Source organism: Triticum aestivum, chromosome 2A, assembly GCF_018294505.1.
Source record: "Triticum aestivum cultivar Chinese Spring chromosome 2A, IWGSC CS RefSeq v2.1, whole genome shotgun sequence".
Classification (NCBI taxonomy): domain Eukaryota; kingdom Viridiplantae; phylum Streptophyta; class Magnoliopsida; order Poales; family Poaceae; genus Triticum; species Triticum aestivum.
The window spans coordinates 630,415,602-630,432,895 of NC_057797.1; positions in this window are offsets into that span (position 1 = coordinate 630,415,602).

Here is a 17,294-nt window from a genome sequence, read left to right on the forward strand (position 1 = left end):
GTTCAGCGCCCAGTATATTATATTTCTGATGTCTTGACCCCATCAAAGCAAAGATATCCTCACTATCAGAAGCTTGTGTATGGGATTTATATGACCACCAAGAAAGTTGCTCACTACTTCTCTGATCATTCCATTACAGTCGTCAGCGACGCTCCATTATCAGAGATCCTGCATAACAGGGATGCAACTGGTCGAGTGGGAAAATGGGCGATTGAACTCCTTCCCCTTGATATCAAGTTTGAGGCAAAGAAAGCTATCAAGTCCCAAGCAATCACCGATTTCGTCGCCGAGTGGATTGAACAGCAGCTGCCAACTCTGATTCACTCGGAGCATTGGACTATGTTTTTCGACGGCTCTAAGATGCTGAGTGGTTCCGGCGCCGGAGTGGTGTTGGTCTCCCCCAGAGGAGATAAACTCAGATATGTTCTTCAAATCCATTTTGATTCCTCATATAACGAGGCAGAATATGAAGCACTTTTATATGGGTTGCGCATGGCCATCTCACTCGGCATCCGTCGCCTCATGGTCTATGGCGACTTAGATTTGGTAGTTAATCAGGTGATGAAGGAGTGGGATGTCAGAAGTCCAGCCATGACTGGTTATTGCAATGCAGTGAGAAATCTGGAGAAGAAATTCGAGGGGTTAGAGCTTCATCACATACCCCGACTGAAAAATCAAGCAGCTGATGATTTGGCAAAAATAGGTTCCAAAAGAGAAGCCATTCCCAGCAATGTGTTTTTGGAACACATCCACACACCATCAGTCCAGGAGGATCCCTTCACGGAAGAGGCCCCGCAGCCAAAAAGCGCCACGGATCCGACTGAAGTTGAAGTTCCAGCTGTGGTCGATCTGATAATGGAAGTGCTGGTTATCACTCCCGTCTGGACAGAACCGTACATCGCGTACATCCTAAGGAAAGAACTCCCAGAAGACGAGGAAGAGGCTCGACAGATCGCCCGTTGATCCAAGGCCTTTACAGTCATAAAGGGACAGTTATATAGGGAAAGCGCGACTGGGGTCGGCCAGAAGTGTATCACACCAGAAGAAGGTCAGATGATCCTTAACGATATCCACTCGGGGACCTGTGGTCATCATACGTCCTCTCGGACCATTGTGGCTAAAGCATACCGAGCGAGGTTCTACTGGCCAAGGGCCAATGAGATGGCTAAAGAGATAGTCGAGAAATGTGAAGGGTGTCAGTATTACTCCAATATGCCGCACAAGACCGAGTCAGCCATGAAAACCATTCCACTCGTCTGGCCCTTCGGTGTTTGGGGGCTGGACATGGTTGGGTCACTGAGAACAGGCAGGAGCGGCTTCACTCATGTGGTAGTAGTAGTCGACAAGTTCACCAAATGGATTGAAGCCAAGCCTATCAAGAATCTCGATGCTTGCACCGCTATCAGTTTCATCAGAGAGTTGATATTCAGATATGGAGTTCCGCACAGTATCATCACGGACAATGGGTCAAACTTCGATTCAGACAAGTTCAGGTCCTTTTGCGCCTCTCAGGGCACTCGGGTCGACTATGGTTCGGTCGCTCACCCCCAGTCAAATGGACAAGCAGAAAGGGAAAATGGCCTAATTCTCAAAGGACTGAAACCCCTATTGATGCGCAATATCAAGCATGCAGCAGGTGCATGGGTCGACGAGCTCCCATCAGTCCTTTGGGGATTGAGGACAACCCCGAATTGATCGAGCAGAAGAACCCCATTCTTTCTGGTCTACGGAGCCGAGGCAGTCTTACCGAGTGACCTGCTTCACAACGCTCCCAGAGTCGAGCTCTACTCAGAAGATGAAGCAGAACAAGCCCGGCAAGACGCAGTCGACCTCCTAGAAGAAGAAAGAGAAATGGCCCTGATCCGATCGACCATCTATCAGCAAGACTTGCGTCGATTCCATGCCAGAAACGTGAAGAGCCGAGCCTTCCAAGAAGGAGACTTAGTCCTTCGAGTGGATCAGCAGAAACCACACAAGCTTGCTCCTACTTGGGAAGGCCCCTTCATAGTCACCAGAGTCCTCCACAATGGAGCATACCACCTCTACAATGTCGATCGCCAGATTGATGAGCCACGAGCCTGGAATGCGGAGCTACTCCGCCCCTTTTATACTTGAATTATCACTCGGACAAGATGTAATAAGAAAAACTCCTGTAGTTTATTTATCAAAGACAAGAGCGTTATAATTTTCCCAGTGATTATTATTGTTTTTGTTTGTGTAAGAAATCCCCCAGCGGGTGGCTTAGCTGCGAATCCGCTTTGCCTAAGTTTGAAAAATCCTACCGAGTGGAGAGCAATCCTCCCACTCGGGGGTTTAGCTGCGAATCCGTTTCGCCTAAGTTTGAAAAATCCTACCGAGTGGAGAGCAATCCTCCCAGTCGGGGGCTTAGCTGCAGTCTAGTACTCGCCTAAGTTCTCCCACCTAGAGACTTAGCTGTAGTCAGGTACTCGCCTAAGTTTGAAAAATCCTACCGAGTGGAGAGCAACCCTCCCACTCGGGGGCTTACCTGCAGTACAGTACTCGCCTAAGTTCTCCCACTCAGAGACTTAGCTGCAGTCAGGCACTCGCCTAAGTTTGAAAAATCCTACCGAGTGGAGAGCAATCCTCCCACTCGGGGGCTTAGCTGCAATCCAGTACTCGCCTAAGTTCCCTCACTTGAGGACTTAGCTGCATTCAAGCACTCACCTAAGTTTGAAAAAATCCTACCGAGTGGAGAGCAATCCTCCCACTCGGGGGCTTAGCTGCAGTCTAGTACTCGCCTAAATTCTCTCACTTGAGGACTTAGCTGCAGTCAAGCACTCTCCTAAGTTTGAAAAAATTCTACCAAGTGGAGAGCAGTCCTCCCACTCGGGGGCTTAGCTGCAGTCCAGTACTCGCCTAAATTCTCTCACTTGAGGACTTAGCTGCAGTCAAGCACTCGCCTAAGTTTGAAAAAATCCTACCGAGTGGAGAGCAGTCCTCCCACTCGGGGGCTTAGCTGCGGTCCAGTACTCGCCTAAGTTCTCTCACTTGAGGACTTAGCTGCAGTTAGATACTCGCCTAAGTTTGAAAAAATCCTACCGAGTGGAGAGCAGTCCTCCCACTCGGGGGCTTACTGCGGTCCAGTACTCGCCTTAGTTCTCTCACTTGAGGACTTAGCTGCAGTCAGGCACTCGCCTAAGTTTGAAAAAATCCTACCGAGTGGAGAGCGATCCTCTCACTCGGGGGCTTAGCTGTAGTCCAGTACTCGCCTAAGTTCTCCCAAACACATCTCAATCCTCAAGGACGATGAGGGGCAGGTCGACTGCCACCTTCTCCTGGAGAGCTTCGCCACAAATACAATGCGCGATACATCCCGCTCTACAGTAACGAAGTACGGGTCGACTGCCCCCTTCTCCTGGAGAGCTTCGCCACAAATACAATGTGCGCTCCATCCCACTCCGTCCCACAAATACAATGTACGGGTCGACCGCCGCCCGCCCCTGGGGAGCTTCGCCACAAATACAAGACATGGGTCGACTAATTCCCCTCCTTCGGAGCTGCGTTGTGAATACAGAAAGTTGTCTCGAATAAAGATTGGGTTCACTCAGTGGGAGATTCATAAAGATATTCAACGGTAAACCAAGTTCAGATAAAATTCTAAAGGTTCTGGATCACGGATCGAGGTACTCGGGCATGCGGCCCGAAAAAGTTTAATGGTTACAAAAACCACTCGGCATTCCGAGGCAAATTTAAGGTAGGACACAAGAGTTTGTTCACTTCGTGGGAGGAGGGCTGGCAGGCTCAACGAACTCGTCCAGGTCGACGCCATCGGCAATCCGAGTGGCGGCAGCTATGAAGGTCTCCATAAAAGTTCAGAAGTCATGCTTCTGGGTGTTTGCGACCTTGATTGTGGCTAGCTTGTCTTGTCGCACCTTCTTGCAGTCGACACGAACCAAGGACAGAGCCACATCAGCGCCACAACGAGCAGAAGACTTCTTCCACTCCTGCACTCGGTCAGGGATTCCGTTAAGTCGAGCCATCAGAGACTCAAAATCATTTTGGAGCGTAGCCTCTGGCCAGAGTGCCGGGTCGATCCATGACATGGCGACCTTCAGTCGAGCCAAGTAGTCCACGGCACCGTCGATGCGAGATTCCAGTCGGAGCAGATTCATGGCAGTTTCATCTTTCACGGGAGAGTTGATTGGATCCAGACCGGGTTCGATCCGCCCAGTCTCCTCTTCAAAGTTCTGGCAAAACTCTGCATTCACGATCCAAGGATAAGTCAATTTTCATACACTGAGTCGACACAAAAAAAATTAGTTGGAACTAAATGTGCACCTTCAAGCTTGATATACAACTTCTTGGCAAGGCTCCTCGGGTAGCTCTCCAGATCGTCCCTCCTACGAGCGACGCCTTCCATATTTATGTTCAGGTTGAGGTTCTCCTTCTTCCAACGTGTGCACTCCCTGTTGGCTTCATTCAGAGCAGTCTTCAGCCTGGTATTCTCTTCTTCCAACTGGCCGACTGAAGCCAGCTTCTGTTCGGCCAGAGCGGTCCTGTCGTCAGCCTCCTTCTGGGCAGCAGACAAATCCTGATCCTTTTTCGCCAAAGCCTCTCTCAGTTTTTCTGCAAAGAAATGATGATTGATTCAGAAATAGCAGAAGGGTGCTCGAGCCTAAAACTGACCAGTCGACAGACTTGTCTTACCAGCGGCGCCGTCTCTGACCGTCTGCAGTTCTGTCCGGGCCAGCTCCAAGTCAAGTTTCAGTTGAATCTATTGACTTTCCAAATAAGCGAAGCGAGCTCCAAGATCACAAGATTTCTGATATCAAAGGGGAGAAATTATTCCACAGCAGAAAACGACAAATACTAAGACTATAGTCGACTGCCCGCAGTCCACCATAGCCTCGGGGACTACACCCAGTGGGTGCACTCAGCGTGCCCCCACTAGTCCAAAAAATTCAATCGACACACCCAGTGGGTGTACAGATGAAAAGATTTTCGAAAAGAATCTTTAGATAGCATATCCTAACAGAACAAGCGGCGACCAACTAACCTGAACATTGCTCTGGAGAGCCGAGCTGGCATCATAGGCGGCTTGGCTGGCGTCCCGCACCGTCTTCATCTTCTTCGTCATAATGCCCGCCTGGCGTATGGCTTCCCTAGCAGCATTCACCTCGTCCTCCGGGACATGATGGGTTGCAAAAAATGAAGGCGGGTCAACAGGGGCCTGAGCGGTCGAAGAAGAAGGCAAGGCACTCGACAGGGGCTCCGCGAAGGTAACAGAACCCCGATTTACGTCACCAGTGTCCTGAACGACTGGTTCCGCCCTCGGCGTCGACTGTAGCGCCTCACTTGCAGGAGCTCACCTACTCTTCCTCGTCAAAGACCTCTCGAGCTCTTCATCATCATCAGGGAGGTCAATAATGTTGGGAGCTGTACAAAGTTCAAATTGCCAAAATCACGTCACCCAATGATGCACGATGTAGTTGAATCGACCAAAGAAAGATAGTATGGCAAAAATAATACCCGGATTAGAAGTGACTGCATCCTCCATCACCTCATCATCATCCCTGTAAGCTGAGGTCCCGGAAGTGGCAGTGCTAACAATTCCAAAGTTCGTCCAGTTAAAACAAGAAAAACAAACAGCGCGGAGCGTCAACTGAATACAAGGAGAGACACTCACGCGGAGGCGACAGGGATATCGATCTTGATCTTCGGCAGCGCCTTCCGAGTCTTCGGTTCTGCAACTTTGGGGTGGTTTGGCGCCTTCTCAGTCGTGGTTGGTGAAGAGATCCGAGGACGCTTCAAAGACTGACCAGCCTGAGCAGTCGCCTTGTCGCGGGCACTCGGCCGATCCTGGTCAAGCTTGGATCGTCTCTCTATGCGAGGAGGCGGCTCGACTCCTTCCTCATCACTCGAGTCGTCGCTTGCTCCATCCCCTTCACCATCGGAAGTCCACTCGCCACTTTCGCCACCACTCGCCTCGCCTTCCAGAGCTTGCTCTTGCTCCCCGTTGGGCATCGAATACATTTCAATAATGGCCTGAAAGAAAGCAGGGAGAACAAAGTTAGTCGACGCAATACAGACAGCTGCGCGAGTGAATTCAGATTACAAGCAAAAACTCAGAATCAGACCTACTCTGGTGCACGCGACTGGTCGAATGGGGGAACTCTGCTGGCTCCTCTGGGGTTGTCCTTGTTCCTGGTAATGCTCGACAGCCACTTCTCCAGCATGTCGTCATCGACCTCCTCCGGGTGGATCCGAGTGGAGTCTTCTAGACCCGAATACATCCACATTGGGTGGTCTCGGGCTTGGAGAGGCTGGATGCGCCGCTGAAGGAAGACCTCCAAGAGATCCATACCAGTGACCCCGTCACGAATGAGCTGGACCACTCGGTTGACCAACACCTTCACGTGCGCCTTCTCCTCCGGGAGCACCTTCAAAGGGGAGGGTTTTTCCACTCGGTCCATGGTGAAGGGAGGGAGGCTAGTCGATTACCCTGGCGTCGACTGGTCTTTGCAGTAGAACCAGGTCGACTGCCATCCGCGAACTGAATCGGGAAGAATCATGGCCGGAAAGGAGCTTTTTCCCCTCGTCTGGATGCCAAGACCCCCACACACCTGTATCACTTGGGTCCTCTCGTCACTCGGGTTAGCCTTTTTCACTGTCTGGGACCGACAAGTGAAAATATGCTTGAAAAGACCCCAGTGAGGTCGACAACCCAAGAAGTTCTCACACAAGGAAATGAACGCGGCAAGATAAACGATTGAGTTGGGGTTAAAATGGTGGAGTTGAGCCCCGAAGAAGTTCAGAAACCCTCGGAAGAAAGATGAGGAGGCAAGGAAAACCCATGGTCGACGTGGGTGGCAAGAAGAACGCGCTCACCCTCCCGGGGTTGCGGCTCGGATTCCTTCCCCGGAAGCCGCGCCGAGTCATAGGGGATCAGCCCTCCCTCGGCCAGGTCATCGAGGTCTTCCTGGGAGATCCTCGAGTGGATCCAGTCGCCCTGGATCCAACCCCTTGGCAGGCCAGTCCGCGTGGAAGATCCGTCCCGGCTCGTCGCCTTCCCCTTTGACCTCGCCGTCACCTTCTTTGCCCGCTCCAGAGCCGTTGTCTTCTCCTTCACCATTGCCGCCGACGAGACGCGTGTGGCGCAGTGCTGCTGGAGCGAGAGCAAGCGCAGAGGAGAGGCATGAGGAGGAGAAGAGATAATGGGGCACACTGTTCGGGAGACTCCGGTCCAACGCCTTATATGAGGCCGCTTCCGAGTGGCTGACAGGTAGGCCCAGATGGCTCTGTCAAATCCCGTAACGACCATATGAGCAATACGTGGCGAAAAAGGTGGCATGGGGATCGAGGCGGCTCTGCTCTATCTCGTCCGATTACTGCGGCCTCCCCCGTCCCGCGCGCTTCCCGAAATTCGGATCCCACTAAATCCGTGGGCAGCAAATAACTTGTCAGACCAAAGATCTCCTCCGCACCGTCACTCGGAGCCTTACAAGTAAAGAAACTCACTCGATGAAGAATTAAGAATGGATCAAGGCGACTGAAAAGGAAGTTGCTGCCATCACTCGGGTCCATTGATCTAGAGCAAGATATGCTCACGGCATGGAAAACGAGTCAGAGAGGTCCTCAACTCCTTCCCCACTCAAACCTCGATCCATTCGGGGGCTAATGATGAAGCTATTACCTAGGGTAGGGTCATGGACCTGTCCTAACTACCCTACCCAAGGACATCTCTAGAAGAAATCACCTTTCAATCGACTTGAAGGTGTTCCACTCGACAGACTCGAAGTCACTCGACCAAGAAGCGATCACTCGACCAAGATCCGACCACTCAACGACTAGGAGACCTAAAGTCACCCCGCACGCTAACGGTCGGTCATTAAATAGCTTTTATGATCATCATATCACTTTATTACTAGCGTTACCAGTAACGCCCTGCCTTAATGTACATTGAACCCATCGTAACATGGGCTGGCCGGGGTCCTGGCACACTCTATATAAGCCACCCCCTCCTCCGAGACAAGGGTTCGCACCTCTGTAACTCATACTCACATAATCCAGTCGACCGCCTCCGGGCTCCGAGATGTAGGGTTTTTACTTCTTCCGAGAAGGGCCTGAACTCGTAAACCTTGTGTCCTTACAACTTCTCCATAGCTAAGATCTCGCCTCTCCATACTTACCCCCCTACATTACTGTCAGACTTAGAACCACGATAGTAATACTTAGGACAAAACTAAAGCATATTAACTATATGTGCACTGGTATGTAATTTAGCACATGTAACATGTTCACTGCCAGAAGTATGGCCCTACAGGTGCAAGTAGAATAACACGTCTCATGAAAAACTAAATGATGCCCTAAATACATTCAAAGGTGCGGTGCTTATGCTAAGAAAGTGAACGTAGGCGCCGGCCGTTAGGTAATAGTACCTGATTCTCGGTGGCGTATGTGTATCGTTGGCATACTTGATAGCTAAGGAACGTCAATGGTGCTCGTGTTGCGTTTGAATTTGGGCCGGCTGTCGCTGTCGCTGAAGCGGCTCCGGTGCTACGGTTGCGGCTCCTATCGACATACAAGAAAGCTCATCTGTGGTAAGTGAACAGTTGCACGATAAAGAGAAAAACCGAAGGAGTACAGATCAAAATAACCTGATGAGGCTGTGGCGTCGGTAAAGCTGGGCCGATGGAGTTGAATATGGCGTCCGTGGAGCGGGTCCGGTGGAGTGGACGAAGGTTTTGGCGGGCACGTTTTACAGTGCTTTCGGTGAGGCGGATCTGTTGCGGCAGAGGAGGGCTTGTATGAAGGGCCAGCGAAGGGACGGACGAGGGAGTCAGTGAAGGGCCTACACTATGGTGGACGAGGGCGCCGGTTAAGCGATCCGGTGCGGTTGACCATGATGGCGGTCAAGGAGATCTGGAGCGGTGTACAAGCCAGTCGCTGAAGCGGCTCTGGTGAAGTGGTGAGTTGGAAGTTGGGGGTTCCAAGGTGCAGAAGGTAGATCCGTCGGGGTGTGAAGTCCACCACTACGGCTAAGGACTAGATTTGGCGGCTTGCCGTGGTTGGGGGGGGGGTCAGGGAGGGGAAGGGGTTGGGCTCTGGGGAAGAATGTTGGGGGCAAAGAGGGGAAAACAATGGAGTTACCGAAGCAGCCTTTTTCCGTTCATGTGGCAGGGGTAAAACAGGAATATCGCAGGGCTAAACTTTCGGGCGCGAGATATTTCGATGTGAGCGGGAAGTTTGAAAACTTTTGGCGCCTGAAATTACATTTTGCTCTTGTACGGCCGACTATGATATCATGGCCGAGAATTTGTTTGTTTTGCACGCAAAAAAAGTGCAAGTTTTGAAAATCAATGTCTCCAACTCAAAACTTAGATTGTCCATTCAATTCAAATATGGATCATTTAGCTACTACTAGAAAATACCATCATATGGTCCAATTCAAATGAAATTCCAAATGTGTTTATCCTAAATATGATGACAAATGCAAAAATGTGTATGTGTATGAATAAAGTGGATGATTATAAAGTTTGAACATGCCCGTATGTGTATATCTCTAGGTTTGATATATGAATTTGAAATCACGAAATCCCGGCTTAAAAATGTACCTCCGTTTAAATGAATTACAAAAGCTAATGATGGAGTCGAATTCCAAAATTCCAATATTAGGTTTGTAATTCTGGTACATCAAAGTATATCACGCATGTTCAAAAGTATCATTATGTCATAGTCCAAACTGTGAAACAAATTGATAAACCTTGAGTGCACACACTATTGACCATGTATATCTCAATTACGCTAAAGTCCCTCAAATATAGACACCTCACTCTTTATCTGAAGCCACCCCCTCGTCGCCCCCAACACACACAGAAGTCGTTCTCTCCCCCAATCACCAACACACGAGCACATTAACAGCCCTCTCTCTTCTAAAGTCCGGACCCCAATATAGGTCTCTATCACTTTGTCTCTTGGGCATGCACACATCTCTTCCCCCACTCTCTAGCTAGGTCTCCCGTCATCTCTCTTTCCCAAGCACACACACTATGTAGAGTGTATCTTTCCCATACACACAAAACATCGCCCCCAAATGTCTATCTCCCTAGTTATGTGGTTCTCGCACACTCACCTCACAAACCACCCCTAGTGCAAAACAAGCACACTTTGTCTCCTTGTGCACTACTCCCCTCTTTCTATCTCTCCCACATGCGGACCCGCCCCAACTCCTCCCTGTATACATATATGTGGTGACTCTGTCCATAGCTCCCTAATGTATCATCGTTCTCGATCTCGCACATTGTTCTCTACACCATCTATTCTAGATCTCTCATGAAGTCCCTATCACACACATGATGACTCGCTTCCCTTGCGTCTCTGTACATAGGCCAATTTCAAACAACATCAACATTGTCTCCCTATCTATACGCCATTTATGGACACAAACTCCCCCTCTCTCGCCCTCTCTCTCACTCTCTCTCTCTCTCTCTCTCTCTCTCTCTCTTTCTCTCTCTCTCTCTCTCTCTCTCCATCGCTAGATCTCTCTCTCTCTCTCTCTCTCTCGCTCGCTCTCACACCCCTCTCCACACACAATCGATGTCTCTTCCAAATAGTCTGCTCCCCCCGCCCGCACCCATGCTATCCCGCAACTACACATGTCACACCATTCCCCCTTCCTTTATACTAGGTTTACATCATTAGTGGTCTCTCTACTCCACATACACACACTCCCTCTCACACACAAATGCGCGCACAAAGACCCATTAATATGGATCCTCATCTCTCCCCATGTCCGCATGTGTACATCACACACTCACTCTCTAATTATGTATATGTGTCTCCATGTTACACAACACAAAGCCCCATGTACATGTCTCTCTTTATCCTCCACACACATAGACACAAAGAATCTGTTATCATTGCCTCAGTCTCTAGACATATCACACACGCACACTGTCTCTCTCTCTCTCTCGCAAACACCCTCAACAAGGGTTTCCCTGTGAATAACTTAACATCTATTCATCAACAGTCGTGGCAGTACGGCGAACACGAGCTGTGAAAAAGAATAAATCTACACGTGCTTAGACCACCTAGTATGACAACTAGGACTAGAGCAAGCCAAAAAGCGCGCCGCCGTCACCCCCTCCTTATCGGTGGCGGGAAAACCTTTGTTTTACACAGTCGAGAAGTCATTGTGCTAAGGCCTCACATGCTGAGGCGTTGAATAGAATGTAGATGCTAGTTTACGAAAACAAGTATCGATAATACATTTGTATCTCCATACTTATATTTCTTCTCTTATAAAAAACCGAGTTGGTGATGATGGTACGCGTGCCATATTGCAATATAGATCGTCCGATCTATATCTGACTGATTGAAATTAAACTAAAAGATACCCGCACCCCTCTCCACATTTACAGACAAGGCCTTCCATCGTTCATCCTTATCTCCAACAACCTCATTGTTGAGCAATTAAGAAAGGAAGCCTCTGGAACAAACTGGCCTGGTGGCCGCTGCCGGCATCGTCAATCCCCATGCCTCCGCTCAGTCCGACCACCAATCACCACCACGCCCCACTCCTCTTCACCTTATATCCTATTTCTCAAGATATCATTAGTTTTTACACATGCATTACTCCCGCATGGGTCAATCACAACGAGTGTTTTTATAAAAAAATGCATCTTGATGTTCCGTGCAATGCACGGATCTTGCTAGTACTCCTACCGAAGACTAAGTTAGTGATGATGGTGTGTCTGCCATCCATCGTTTGTGACCATTAGATCTACATCTAACGACTGTGAGGTAAGTTGTTGCCTTTTCTCACAAACATCCCACTTGTCTACCAATTTGCAGAAAAACCCATAATTAGTATCTTAAAACCAATCACATCCCTCCCTGACCTCACCAAAACAGCCCAAGGAATATATTCTAATTGAAACATAATATATCACTAGTGATATATATATATATATATATATCAAAATTAGAGTGTTTTCTATAAAATTTGTGAATAAGTATTCTTCTAATTATGATTCGTTGCAACGCACATGAACATTGCTAGTATTTTCCAACCATGCAATTTTTCCCCTAGTATTATTAGTTTCGAATTCTCCATAAAGATATTAGTCACTCATGGTTGATTACTTTCAATCATGTACACATATGCACTATGTAACTAGCCTTGCTTATTGGGTCCCAAAGCTTAACTTTCACTCCTACTTACAATATGTAGAATATTTAACAAAAAACTACCACTTTCAACCAGCCCTAGGAAGAATCTATTGTACAAAAAATAGCAAAAACATACCCAAAATTCCTTAATCCACGCCAAAAACTACTACCTACCGATTAGGTTAGTTTAAACCCATTTATGACAACGTTGGCCCACACGTCCGTGCTAACGAGGCAGCTTAATCCAACACATTTTGTTTGACCGTTGACACGAGGGACCCACATCTGACCTTCTATCCTGTTATCCCCCCTCAAATCATTATTTTTCCTAAACATTACTTCAAACAATACTAATGCGTGTTCGTCGGTGGTGCTGGTGATGAGTGAGTTGGCCGCCACTCCATCGGACGGGCTGGACGCCGCACTGGCCTCCGCACGGGTTGGCAGGCTGGCCCGAGCGTGACTCATGAGCGAGCAAGCCGTTGCGCTGGCCTTTGCTCAAGCCAGATGGCTGGCCTTAGCGCGGCACGCGCGAGCAAGCCGTCGTGCCGCCGTGCCAATCTAGCTAGAAAACCTTGCAGACAAGTAGCTGGACGGAGCTATCTTGGCTAGCTAGCGGCCGCGAACACCGGACGGAGCTGGCATCTGGGCTGCCGCAAGATGGGCTCCGCACCGCCGGCGGTTTTGACCTCGCCCTCTGCCGGCGGTGGTAGCTGTGTCCCATGGCCGAGGATGACTAGGTGGACGGGCCGAAGGTAGGAGGTCGCTCAGGGATTTTTGTGCACACTCACATGTAGGTCCCACAAGTCATAACACCCGGTCGAATAGAAGGCATTGACTTAATGGGCGACATGGGACCTGTTTCGATACTCTAAGTTAGAGGTTAGATTCTAACACTGAACTAACTCTAACCAAAGTGGTGTTTGGATGGCAGGGTTATATTGACAACAAATGTATCCAAACAGGGCCATGGGTTGAAACGTGCCTACAACGACACTTTATAGAGTAGTCGTTTCTTAGTAGGGCTGGTTGGTAAGAGCATGTACAATGGTTGATATGGTAGTCTTATCTTCAGTCTGCCACGTATGCAAGTGGTAGTAGTTACTTGGCATTATTAGTGGTTTCTTGCATTATTAGGGGTTTATTGTAAGGAACAATGTACTACTAGCGACAAAAGGCGATTCTAGGTTGCGTTGTACGCCAACGAGTACTACTAGTGGTCGCAGGAGTGTATACCTCGTTTTGTGGCTTCGATCCCGGTCGAATGCACGACGGCCTTTTTTTACATAGTAACTTCGCTGTGAGCCAATATTTTACATGGGTAGTTTGAGTTTTGAAGTCAAACGGACGTGCGGCACCACAATCTGGGTGCACTGGATAGCCTAGCCACGTGAACGGGTTTTCCTTCCAGCATCTCGTGGCTCGCGTGCTCGCCCTAGCCGTACCTCGCTTGCAGTTTCCTCATCAGCTAGTACTATCATATTTAAACTAGCACCTCCCAATTAATCCGAGGTGCCAGAAAAGCCTGGAGGGACATTGGGAACTGTGCAATATGGTTGTGTACGTAAATTGCTGTACTACTACTCTATAGCTTGTGGCATTGCACGCATGGACTTCACTCCATTATCGGCTCTACTATAAAAGAAATTCCGCTTGACATGTTTTTTTGAAATGGAGGCAAAAGCTTTGCTTCATCTCATTCATAAATAAGAAACTACTAACAAAGTTCGATGAGATCCATTACACCTCGACAAATGGAAGCGAAAAGCCTAGTCTCGCTCTATCAAATAACTCAAATGTTCTGCCCCCACAGTAACCACCGCTGATAAACAGGCTGCTAGTGTGTGTGTGAGAGGAGCGGCTGAGTAGGCCAGCTACGTGAGAGGAAAGGCTGAATAGAGCACCGAGAGTACCCACTAGGCCACTACGCAGGTGTACTTTCCCTGCATTGATAGTACAACGATGGTTCTAGAGAACAGTACGCAGTACCCTCCACTTCCAACTATAGCTCCAATTGGCCCTGAGATACAAGAGTTCAAAACTGGTGCACTATACTAGAAGTATAGTACATCGCACTACTAGTTGTTAAAGTAGTACCAGTACTGCTACAGTACGAGTATGTAATCCTCTGTCACATAATGCAAGATGTTTTTTGACAGTAGTTGGCGTGTACAAAAAATAGCAAAAACATACCCAAAATTTCTTTATCCACGCCAAAAACTACTAGGTAGTGCCAACAATTTCTTACTAGTGCTATTATTTATAGTATAATGCAATCCCATAACGTCCCATAATGCTAGTACTAGTAGTAAATAATAGCCTCACCCCTTCGCTAAGGAACGATATATAGTTGGAAGGGATGAGGCCCTGCGGTTACTACGCTCTTATCTCCTTCTCGCCAGTTCCCCTCCCCCCCGAAGAGAAGACAGTTTGTCGCTGCTCCCATGGATTCACCAGGCGGTTCTCCTCCTCGTCGGGGCTGGGAGATCTTGGACGACGATCCTCTGGGAGAAATCGCACGCCGCTCCGACGTCCTCACCGCCGCAAGACTCAGTGCTTCCTGCACCAACTTTTTCAAGACGGTGCTTAAAAAGGCTTGGGAAAAGGCCATGCTTGTTGGTCTTCCATGCGTCCTCGAGGAGAAGGTTCTTCTATCGGACAATCCTTCGAACAGTCCACCGCTCCCTGGCCATGGTTGCACGTTGACTCCACTAGAGTTGCCGACGTTGAGAGGTAGTCGGATTTTGTCCGATGCGCAGGTCAGTAATGGAGTTTGATCATGCAGTACTTAGTTATTCCATTTCCATCCCATAATTTCTCCACTGCCCATCGTCTTATATATAGGTCTGGGTCGGTGCCAATGAAGATTGGCTTGCATACCTCTGGCCGGATACCACCATCATTTTGCACAACATCCACAGTAGTGCGGCCGTTCGGGTAGACCCATTCTCCACCATTGGGATCGGCCTTCCAGACTGGCTGGGCTTGAATACGTATGATGATGCCTACATGAGATTGAAGAAGATAGCAATTGCGGACACACCGACAAAGCGACGCGGCTATGAGGATTACTATCTCATCGCGGTGTTCGACATAAGGATTGCCATCAATGCAAGAGGCAGTAACGGCAGAGGCTGGCGCATGTTGGCGGCAGATTTGTACCCCTACACATTCGAAGATGCCGTGCGCCATCTAGGCCGCATCTTTGCGGTGACAAGCCAGGGGACTCGTTTCATTAAAGAATTGCCAACTAATTTATTCTTATTCCTTGCTTGTTGGGAGGCGTCAAACGATAACGCTTGTTGGGAGGCAACCCGATTTTATTTTTATTCCTTTCTTTTTGCCCCTATTTAGTAATAAATAATTTATCTAGCCTCTGTTTTGGTTGTTTTTTTGTGTTTAATTAGTGTTTGTGCCAAGTAGAACCGTTGGGAAGACATGGGGAAAGTCTTTTTGATCTTGCTGTAAAAAACAGAAACTTTAGCGCTCACGAGAATTGCTGCTATTTTTATTTGGAAAGCGCTATTTAGTTAATTATTTTCGCATATGATTAATAGATAAATTACTCATGTCCAGAAATTTATTTTAGAATTTTTGGGGTTCCAGAACTTGCGTTAGCTACATATTACTACAGACTATTCTATTTTTGACACATTCTGTTTTTCGTGTGTTGTTTGCTTATTTTGTTGAATATATGGCTAGCAAAATAGTTTATAAACCATAGAGAAGTTGGAATACAGTAGGTTTAACACCAATATAAATAAAGAATGAGTTTATTACAATACCTTGAAGTGGTGTTTTGTTTTCTTTCGCTAACGGAGCTGACGAGATTTTCTACTTTAAGTTTTGTGTTGTAAAGTTTTCAAGTTATGGGTGAAAGATTTGATGGATTATGGAACAAGGAGTGGCAAGAGCCTAAGCTTGGGGATGCCCATGGCACCCCAAGATAACCTAAGGACACCTAAAAGCCAAAGCTTGGGGATGCCCCGGAAGGCATCCCCTCTTTCGTCTACTTCCATCGGTAACTTTACTTGGAGCTATATTTTTATTTACCACATGATATGTGTTTTTCTTGGAGCGTCTTGTATTATTTGAGTGTTTTTTTGTTAGTTTTCCACAATCATCCTTGCTTTACACACCTTTTTAAAGAGACACACATGATTCGGAAATTGTTAGAATACCCTATGTGCTTCATTTATATATTTTGACCTATATAGTTTTTGCTCTAGTGCTTCACTTATATCTTTTAGGGCAAGGTGATGAACTTGTTTTATAGAAACTATTGTTCTCTCATGCTTCACTTAGATTATTTTGAGAGTCCTACAAAACAGCATGGTAATTTTCTTTAATTATGTTAGGCATTCAAGATTAATAAAAAAGTTTTCTAATGAGTGTGTTGAATACTATGAGAAGTTTGATACTTGATAATTGTTTTGAGATATGGAGATGGTGATATTAGAGTCGTGCTAATTGAGTAGTTGTGAATTTGAGAAACACTTGTGTTTAAGTTTGTGATTCCCGTAGCATGCACGTATGGTGAACCATTATGTGATGAAGTAGGAGCATGATTTACTTATTGATTGTCTTCCTTATGAGTGGCGGTCGGGGACGAGTGATGGTCTTTTCCTACCAATCTATTCCCCTAGGAGCATGCGCGTAATACTTTGTTTCGATAACTAATCGATTTTTGCAATAAGTATGTGAGTTATTTATGACTAATGTTGACTCCATGGATTATACGCACTCTCACCATTCCATCATTGCTAGCCTCTCTAATACCGCGCACCTTTCGCCGGTATCATACACCCACCATATACCTTCCTCAAAACAGCCACCATACCTACCTATCATGGCATTTCCATAGCCATTCAGAGATATATTTCCAAGTAACTTTCCACCATTCCATTTACTATGACACGCTCGATCATTGTCATATTGCTTTGCATGATCATGTAGTTGACATTGTATTAGTGGCAAAGCCACCGTTCATAATTCTTTCATACATGTCACTCATGCATCATAGCATATCCCGGTACACCGCCGGAGGCATTCACGTAGAGTTATATGTTGTTCTAAGTATTGAGTTGTAATTGTTGAGTTGTAAGTAAATAAAAGTGTGATGATCATCATTTTTAGAGCATTGCCTCAAGTGAGGAAAGGAT